We start from the raw sequence: 10429 nt of genomic DNA, 5'->3' as shown, positions 1-10429 counted from the left end.
TTCTTAGTGACCCATCCTTTTTCTTTACAAAGAGAACCAGTGCGCCCCAAGGTGACACACGCGGCCGGATGAAACCGTTCTCTAATAAATCATTCAATTATTCCTTTAGTTCTTTCAATTCTGTCGGTGCCATCCTGTAGGGTAGAATAGATATAGGTTGTATGCCTGGAATCACATCAATCCCAAAATAAATCTCCCTGTCTTGGGGGATCCCAGGGATCTCTTCCGGAAAGACCTCCAAAAATTCATTCACAATTGGCATAGACTCAAGTGTAGGTGCCTCAGCATCGGTGTCCGTAACCCAGACCAAATGATAAATACACCCCTTGTTGATCATCTTCGTGGCCTTAAGGTAAGAAATAAACCTACCCTTCGGCACCACATCATCCCCCTTCCACTCAATAACTGGCTCATTTGGAAATTCGAACCTAACGGTCCTAGTTCGGCAATCAAGCTTGGAAAAATATGAATAAAGCCAGTCCATCCCCATTATTACATCAAAACCAACCATCTGCAATTCAATGAGATCGGCCATGGTGTCCCGACCACGCAACATGACAACACAATCCCTATAAACCCGCGCGGCCAAAATAGACTCACCAACCGGAGTAGATATAGAGAATGGCTCATGAAGCTATTCCGGTTCTATCTCAAATTCCATAGCTACATAAGGAGTGACATATGACAAAGTGGAACCGGGATCAATAACAGCAGACACATCATGAGATTGGACAGTCAATATACCTGTGACAACATTTGGAGAAGCCTCTAAATTCTGGCGAACCCTCATACCATAGAAACGGCTGAATCCTCCCGAACTCTGTTCTCCACCCCTAGCTACAGCACGCCATGCGGGTATTGGAGTTCCTCGAGCTGGAGGATGTGCTACGGATGTAGCAGCTGCAGAATTGGCTGGCTGTGCCGTGCCCCTACCCGCACCCTAGCGGGACGAATGACAATCTCTATGAATGTGACCCCTCAATCCGCACCCATAGCATATGGGTAAGTCCATGTAGCATATTCCTAAGTGCATCTTTCCACACCTAGGGTATGGGGGCCTCCGCTTCTACTGGAATCTACCACCATGCCTACCCTGCTGGTAGGAGCCCCTGTTGCCCTGACTAGGCCTGAAACGGCTCCACTGCTGCTGACTGGGCCCTAATGGCGGTGCATTAACCGAAGACTGAGCAAAGTACTGAGATGGCCCTGATGACCCTCCCCTGAATACTGACATGTCACCACCAGAAGAACCACTAAAGTTGCTCGCGAACCGGGCCTTATTACTACCCTCTCGCTCCATTCTGTTCTTCAATTTGCGGGTCTCTGTGGCTTGAGCGAATGCCACCATCTTCCCATAGTTCATATTAGAATTCAAGGTAGCTGTAGTGGCCTCATTAATTACCGAGGGACTAAGGCCTTGCACAAACCGGCGCACTCTAGCCTCCATAGTGGGCAACATCTAAATAACATACTTGGATAGGTGCACGAATCTCATATAGTACTCCCACATACTCAGGCTGCCTTGCCTCAGGTTCTCAAACTCAGTGGCACGGGCTGCCTTAGTCTCGACAGGCAAGAAATGATCAGTGAAGGCATCGAAAAACTTACCCCACCTCATCGGAGGGCTCCCCTCCTCACGGTACTCCTCCCATAGCTCAAACCAAGAATATGCCACCTCTTTCAGGCGGTAGGAGGCCAACTCCACTGCCTCTGTCTTAGTAGAACGCATAACTTGGAGAGTCTTGTGCATCTCATCAATGAAGTCCTGGGGGTCCTCCTCCGGATTAGTACCCGTGAACACTGGAGGATCTAACTGAAGAAACTTGTTTACCCTGGAACTAGTAGAATCCCCTAGTTAGCTGGAAGAAGTAGGTGTAATATTCGATCTCTAGGCCTGGGAAGCCACTATCTGAGCCAACATCTATATGGCTCCCCTAAGGTCCCCATCAGAAACACTGGGACTAGAAGCTGAGGCTGTAGGTGGAATTGGAATATCAGTTGGAGGAATAGATGCATCCCCAGTGAGTGTAGAAACTGGTGCAGTCTGAGTAGGAGTGGTAGAATCAGGCAGTGTAGTAGTTGGGGAATTATCCTCACCCCTAGTGTGCTCACCCGCATCACCAAGTATAGGATCAACCGCCACTCCTGGGGTGACATTGGCTCTCTGGCCAGTTCTTGCCTTCTTATTAGGTGACATGTACTGAAAATTAGAGCAACGCACGAGTTAAAGGAGGAACAGTCTTACAATCAGCTTTATCGCACGTTCCAGAACATCAAAGCATGGTATTATTCCTAAATGCCCAAATAGCCTCCTAATTATAGATGTGGTCGACAACACACCGATAAGAAGGATTCTACTAGACACGGCTCCGAGATATCCTAGGACACTTTAAAACCTTAGGCTCTGATACCAAGTATGTTACGCTCCGAACTCGAGGAGCGCGACCGGTGCTCAACCGAGTGAACCCGGTCAAGCAAGCATGTTAGATACTTTCTACCCAAACTCACTTATGAATAAAGAGAATACATATTTTTGTTAATTAGACAATAAGGAGATCATGTATACAATACCAATTCATTACCATTAGTTACTTCATTTTAAAGTCTCAAATTACACACATTTGCATGGTGTGAAGTGGAACAAGTAGTTCAAACACAACATAACTTGTGTTACTTCCCCAACACTAATATACAACCCACACTATATCTACGGAGCCTCTAATAGATACAAAAGAGTGCTATGATAGTATCGGCAATAAGGCCCCCGCTATACCTCAGACACAATACACAAGGAGCAAAAGATACATGACCCCGAAATGAAGTGGGATTCACCAAGTTAGCTGGGAAGAGGGTGTACCACTATCACTGATCAATGTCTCATGCTGTAGAACCACCTGCATCCATTGAAGATGCAGTGCCACCGGGAAAAAGGACGTTTGTACATATGGAATAGTACTAGTATGAATGACAAAACATCCTCTCTATAGAACCATTAATAATACAAGCAAGAACAATCATAATATCATGAGAAGCCTCAAACAACATCAAACCTCAAGTTAGGACCAAGACAATGTTCAAATAAATTTCCATATCTTAAGTTGGGAGATCTTTAGTACAAATATGCCACCGTTCACAATACCACCGTACATTTAGCACGGAGTCCGGTCACGACTTGATCGGCTAGGCCGTCTCATCCTAGACATCAACCACATTCATAATTTCAATTACAATTTCCAGCACAATCACCACCATGTATGCGAAATATCATCCGATCACGACCCGATCGGCTAGGCCGTCTCACCACAATGATGTGTGGATCGCCATCACCATTTTCTATCAATCATCTCGTTTCATACTTCTTTCACATCTTTTCATTTCATTGGCACTAGTGGCCATAATTATAAAATCATTATTGGCACGTCGGCCGTATTTAGTATTTCATGCTCATATTTTTCACTTTCAAACATCATCATCATCATCAACAACAACAAGGCGTTTCAAATCAAGGTTTTTAGTACAAATGTGAGCAATTAAGAGTTTTAGGCACATAAAGATTTTGTTTCATAAAATTTGGCATAATAGCGTTCGTTTGAACTTGACTTGAAGTCAAAACATTTTTAATGCACAGTCCATACTTTGAACACATTCTCAAATGATAACATAACATGATAAAAGCATTTGGGATACATATTAAACATATATCTTACAACACAAGCTTATTCGGAATAGCCAATTTTATAATGAATAACTCGGGACTTACATAATTTACACGAATACCGTGGGATTCAGTTCTAAGAGAAGAGTTTAGCCAACATACCTTGCTTTGAGCTTTCCTTAAATTACTACAATATTTCAAAAATCCCAGCAGGCCCAATCTATTTAGAAACATAACAAAATTGAATCATAATGAGGAAGATTTTTGTGGGTTCACCTCATTTAGGCATTTCATCAAACACTAGGTGTGCAAGTTTGACTAGAAAGTTCTTCTACAAGATTTTCCTCACCCCACAACCAGTTCAATACTAAGAGTTTACTTATATTAGCTCAATTACCTTCCCACCATCCTTATATTTACATGCATGCATAAATAATAACTCTCATACCAAAGAATCACACTCCCAATCTCCCATCTTCTACCCAAACTCGAAATTGAAGACTAGGGTTAGAACCTTACCTTATAGATGAAGACCTTGTGAGTTTTCCTTGTGAATTCTCCAAGTCTTGAGCAAGGATTTAGGAACAATTAGCCAAGGGTTTCCTCCTCTCTCGAGAACACTCTCACTTCTCTCTACAATATCAGATTTTTGCCTTCAAAATGACCCCCTAAGGCCTTATATTAAAATAGGATAGGATAAGAAAATTTCCAAAAATGACCCCCGATGCAGATCTGTGGTTGCATATGCGACCGCAAAATGCTTCCGTGGCACTAGAGGAAGGCTCGGCCGAAGTAGATGGGACATAAACTCCCTCCGTAACTACCACAGCTGGCTCATCATACTGGCATGTGGTAGTAGGTGGTCGACCATTTTTCTCCGGGTTGCTAGCATCCATAAGTGAGTACCAGGACAAAGGCTTCTTCGGCCTCACCTTTGTATCAAAATCCCTCGGCTCCACCTGCGCATCCGTGAGATACTCTGTGATGGTGTTGGTATACGGGTAGGAAGAATCATCATGTCGGGCGATCACAGAGATGTCGTTCGCCATCACAACACCCACATTGATGGGGTACCCGGCCATAATATAAGCAACTAGAACCGCCCTAGGAATCGGGAGATAGGTATCATCTTGGCTCAGGTCCAGTTTGTTGTAGACAAAGGTTTGCTACCCCTTTGGCTCAAAGCTCAAAGTGCTCCTATGAATAGGAACCCCTACTGTGATCCATGGCGGTGGTGGCCCAGGAGCTACTAGAATCTCTACTAACCCAGGTCGGGCCTCATCTCCCATTTAATACTTCTCTAAATATTCTATCGGCTCGACATCTTCTAAACCCAAGTTCGTGTTGAGAGTAGCTTGATCAAATCTCACTTTAAGGTTACGCACTTTGGTTACCTTTGTCCCCTTCTTAATATGCGCCAGATTGGCATAGAATTGCCAGACAAGATATTCCTTAGCAGCCACCACGCTCTGGGTGAAACACATACATCCCTTGCATTCCTTGAACTGTCTTAGCACTGCCGGGTTATATTTCTCCAAATCCTTCAACTGAAATTGCCGCTCAAGAGTAAGCGACCTCACTGTCCACCATTGACGGAAGCTGGTGAAAACGGCCAAACTGATAAAATGGTCCTCCCAAACCTCTTTCTTCTTCATCCTTTCGAGGCCGGTAACTGTAGCATTTTCCCTTCTACCATCATCGGGGATGTCCTGAACTGATGTCTCTGGTACCTCAGGGATAGGTGTAGTGGAAGGCTCAGAAGCATGACTAGCACTTTTCGAACCCTCGAAAGTGTTGTGTGATGATGACGGCTCGTCCCTCAGTTGAAATCTCCCTGATGGTTTGGACTGTACTGCCGATTGTTCCTGAACAGAGACTGAGTTGCCCTCTGATACGTCCCTAGACGTGGCGTATGAACTTGTCTCAGAGAGATCTGCACCTCTCTCTTTCACAACTGCTGTCTTTTTTCTGATTTCATGTTTTTGGGGACTAGGTAAGGGTCTCTTGCCTCGTCCCCTGGAAGGTTCATCCCTTCCTTTCGAAGTGTCACCTCTACCTCTAGATCAAACCATTTTCTATACCAAGCAAAGGCGATTATTAGTTGTAATTTAAGTTCAGACATACAATGAGATATGTAAGGACACACCAGAACACACAGTGAGGAACACAGTTGAAACATGCTTGCAGGATAGGAATCTGCGGTCCGCACATTTTTCCTTGCGGCCGCAGATTGGGACTTGCAGACCACAAAATTTTCTCTTGCGGCCGCAAACATGAAGTACGGTTCGCATATTTTTCATTGTGGCCGCAACTCATAAACCAAAAATATGCCAACTCTCTGATGACAGAGAATTGGCTGATGTGCGGCCGCAACATGTTTTCTGTGGACCACACATTTTGTCTTGTGGCCGCACATTGGATCACAAATATGCACACTTCTCTAAAGACAGTGAAATAGTTGCTTTGTAGTCGCAATGGAAATTCTGCGGTCCGCATAATTTTCTTTGCGGCCCTAGATACTAGAGTTACCCTAGAATCAACTTCTGCGGATCGCACAATTTCTTGTGTGGCCACAGATTTCAAACAATTACGAATAGGTCAGTACTTTTATCTAGGGCTTGCAATTTTTTGCACATATTATGACATGGAAACAACGTACAAGCATGAAAACATGTTTTCCCAGCCCCAATAAGCAAGTATTAGATAACCCACTACATACTTACCCCCACATGGTTGTACAGTTGAATTCTACTGACAAATGGCCTAAAATTTGACTAAAAATCTAAAAATTAAAAGAAAAAAAAATAACAAGATTGTGAAGCATACCAAATGAGTGAGTGTGATGAGTGATTGATCAAAGATGTTGTATGAATGCACAGGTAGACTTAGCAAGAAACTTCAAAAGAGTATGTGATTTTTTTTTAGAGAGCGAAAAGGGTAACAGTAACCCTAGCCCCCTATTTATATGTATCGATTATCTAAGGGAAAGAAGAGAGAGTGCCGCCGCAGAATTTCAATTGCGGACCGCACTCTGTTACCTGGTAAGCTTAAACATCATTTTGTCTACGGCCTGCAGATTTTTGTGTGTGACCGCAAATCCCTTGTTGCGGACTGCAGATTTTCTATTGTGGCCACAGATCGACCATTTTTCTGACAAACCAACTTTAGAGAGTTTTCATTTTCCATCTTCCAGTTGAGCGGTCCGCAAGTTAATTGTGCGACCGCAAAGCACTTTTCCTGCAGCAACCATAATTGTGCGGTCCGCACAATGCAACTCCGGTCAGAAATTCTTTCAACACTTAACTAGATTTCTGTCCACAATTCCTGTAAAGCATACTCATTCCTGCAACACACTTCAAATCAAGTTAGTACAAAAATAACACCTAGCTAAAAAAGAAGAAAAGAAAAGAAAAAGAAACATGGGTTGCCTCCCAAGAAGCGCCTGATTTAACGTCACGGCTAGACACAGAATCCCATCAGTTGAAATGAATCACTGTTACAACGTGGCCATCTCCAACTTTTCCCAAATATTGCTTCACCCGGTGACCATTGACTCGGAATACCTCATTGTTTTTGTTCTTCAAGTCCAATGCACCAAAAGGCGTCACACCCACAATTTCAAACGGATCACTCCATTTAGATTTTAGCTTTTCGAGAAACAGCCTCAAACTCGAGTTGAACAACAATACCAGATCGCCCACCTTGAACTCTTTGTTCCAAATGTATTTGTCATGAAGATATTACATCTTTTCTTTGTGCAAGGACGAACTTGTATAAGCATGATACCGAAACTCTTCCAATTCATTCAAATGTGCAACCCTCAATTAGAGGCTACATCCCAATCAAAATTCAACTTCTTTAGAGACCACATGGCTTTGTGCTCAAGTTCCACCGGAAGATGACAAGCTTTTCCGAACACCAGCCGGTATGGCGACATTCCGATAGGTGTTTTGTAAGCCGTCCGATAAGCCCATAATGCATCATCATGCTTCTTGGACCAATTCGTCCGGTTAACATTCACAGTTTTGGACAAAATACTCTTTATCTCCCGGTTGGAGACTTCCACTTGACCGCTAGCTTGTGGATGATAAGGAGTCGTGACTTTATGAGTAACACCATACTTGCTAAGTAAAGTGTCGAAAGCCTTGTTGCAAAAATGCTACCCCCCATCGCTTATGATAGTCCGCGGAGTACCAAACCATGTGAAAATATTCTTTTTCAAGAATGCCACCATACTTCTCGCCTCATTGTTGGGTAGAGAGACGGCCTCAACCCATTTAGACACATAATAAACCGTGATCAAGATGTAGGTGTTTCCATAAGAACGCACAAAAGGACCCATGAAGTCAATACCCCACACATCAAAGATCTCAATCTTCAAAATGGTAGTGAGAGGCATTTCATTTTTTTTTAGATTCCACCGGCCCGTTGACATTCATCATATCTTTTCACTACATCACTTGCATCCTTGTAAAGAGTGGGCCAATAGAAACCGCAACTTTGCACTTTGGCCGCCGTTCTTGCTCCACCATGGTGACTACCATATGGCTAAGAATGATAAGCCCCAAGAATTTTACCTTGTTCTTCTTCCGATACACATCTTCTAATCACCCCATCCGTGCAAATCCAAAAAGGTATGGTTCATCCCAATAATAATCTTTACAATCCCATTTGAGCTTCTTCCTTTGGTTTGAAGAGAACTCATCCGGGATGATTCCACACACAAGAAAATTTGCTAGATCCGCGAATCATGGAACCTCTTTCATTGAAAGAGCCAAGAGTTGCTCATCGAGGAAGGAGTCATTGATTTCAAGGCCATCATGCGGCCTCCCCTCCTCCTCCAAATGAGACAAGTGGTCCGCCACTTGATTTTCACTCCCTTTTCTATCTTGGATGTCAATATCAAACTCTTGCAATAAAAGCACCCATCTCATCAATCGAGCTTTGGAATCTTTCTTGCTCATAAAATAATGAAGTGTCGCATGATCCGTGTGGACAATAACTTTTGCACCCATCAAGTACGGGCGAAACTTCTCAGTTGCAAACACAATGGCAAAGAGCTCTTTCTATGTAACTGTATAATTGACTTGTGCACCATTCATGGTCTTACTAGCATAGTAGACCGGATGAAAAATCTTGTTGATGCGTTGTCCCAAAACAGCCCCAACCGCTAAGTCACTAGCATCACACGTGAGCTCAAAGGGGACACTCCAATTTGGAGTGGTGATGATGGGAGTGATTGTCAACTTGAACTTTAACAATTCAAAGGCTCTCATGCAATCATCATTGAAGTTAAACTTAGCATCTTTCTCAAGAATCTTCCACAGCGGGTTCACCACCTTAGATAAATCTTTGATGAAACTCCAGTATAACCCGCGTGGCCTAAGAAACTCCACACATCTTTTACCAAAGTTGGAGGTGGAAGTTTAGAAATCACCTCAATCTTTGCCTTGTCCACTTCAATTCCATGCTTTGAGATATTGTGGCCAAGGACAATTCCTTCCTCGACCATGAAATGACACTTCTCCCAATTGAGCACCAAATTCGTTTCTGCACATCTTGCCAACACTTTATCTAAATTTGCAAGACAATCATCAAAAGAATCCCCAACCACCGAGAAGTCATCCATGAAAATTTCAAGGTAGTCCTCCACCATGTTCGTGAAGATAGCCATCATACACCTTTGAAAAGTCATCGGTGCATTACACAAACCAAATGGCATCCGCTTGAAGGCGAAAGTACCATAGAGACATGTAAAGGTTGTTTTCTCTTGATCCTCCGGAGCAATAAGGATTTGGTTGTAGCCTGAATATCCGTCAATAAAGCAAGAAAGCACGGCCGGCCAACCTATCAAGCATTTGGTCAAGGAAGGGAAGTGGAAAATGATCCTTCTTTGTGACTTTGTTGAGCTTGCGATAGTCCATACACACTCTCTAACCAATCACCGTTCTTGTAGGAATCAACTCATTCATGTCATTGGTGACCACCATCATGCCCCCTTCTTTGGGACACATTGAACTGGAGAAGTCAACGAACTATCGGAAATGGGGTAGACAACCCCAGCATCCAACCACTTGATAATCTCCTTTTTGACAACTTCTTGCATAGCCTCATTAAGTCTTCTTTGATGTTCAATAGATGGTTTGTCACCTTCCTCCAAGTTGATCTTATGCATGCAAAATGCGGGGCTTATACCCAGAATATCTGTCAATGTCCACCCAATAGCCTACTTCCTCTTATGTAGCACCTCCAATGTAGAATCTACCTGCACGTTAGTGCAACAAGAGGAAAGAATAACCGGTAAAGTAGAACAAGGGCCAAGAAATTCATACCGAAGATGTGGAGGCAATGGCTTCAACTCCAAGGTAGGAGGCTCTTCAATGGAAGGCGTTGTAGGAGGAGTTCTCCTATTTTCAAGATCCAAGGATAGTTTCCGGGGTGCATAATTATACGACCCCATTCCTTGCAAAGAGTTCACACATTCCATGAAGCCATCCATCTCGTCATCATCAAAGTTGAGCAAGACGTACTCCAACTTATCACCAACATTGATTGTGGTACTTGTATCATCAACAATAACATCAGTCACCAAGTCCACAAAAGAACACACCTCATTGCTATTTGGTTACCGCATGGATTTACACACATGGAAAACCACTTTCTCATCACCCACTCGGAAGCTGAGTTCTCCGACTTCAACATCACAAAGATCCTTCCCCGTAGCAAGGAAAGGTCTTCCAAGAATAATCGGCATCTCATAATCAACTTCACAAT

This window comes from Nicotiana tomentosiformis, chromosome 2 (assembly GCF_000390325.3).
Source record: "Nicotiana tomentosiformis chromosome 2, ASM39032v3, whole genome shotgun sequence".
NCBI lineage: Eukaryota > Viridiplantae > Streptophyta > Magnoliopsida > Solanales > Solanaceae > Nicotiana > Nicotiana tomentosiformis.
This window is presented reverse-complemented; position numbering follows the sequence as displayed.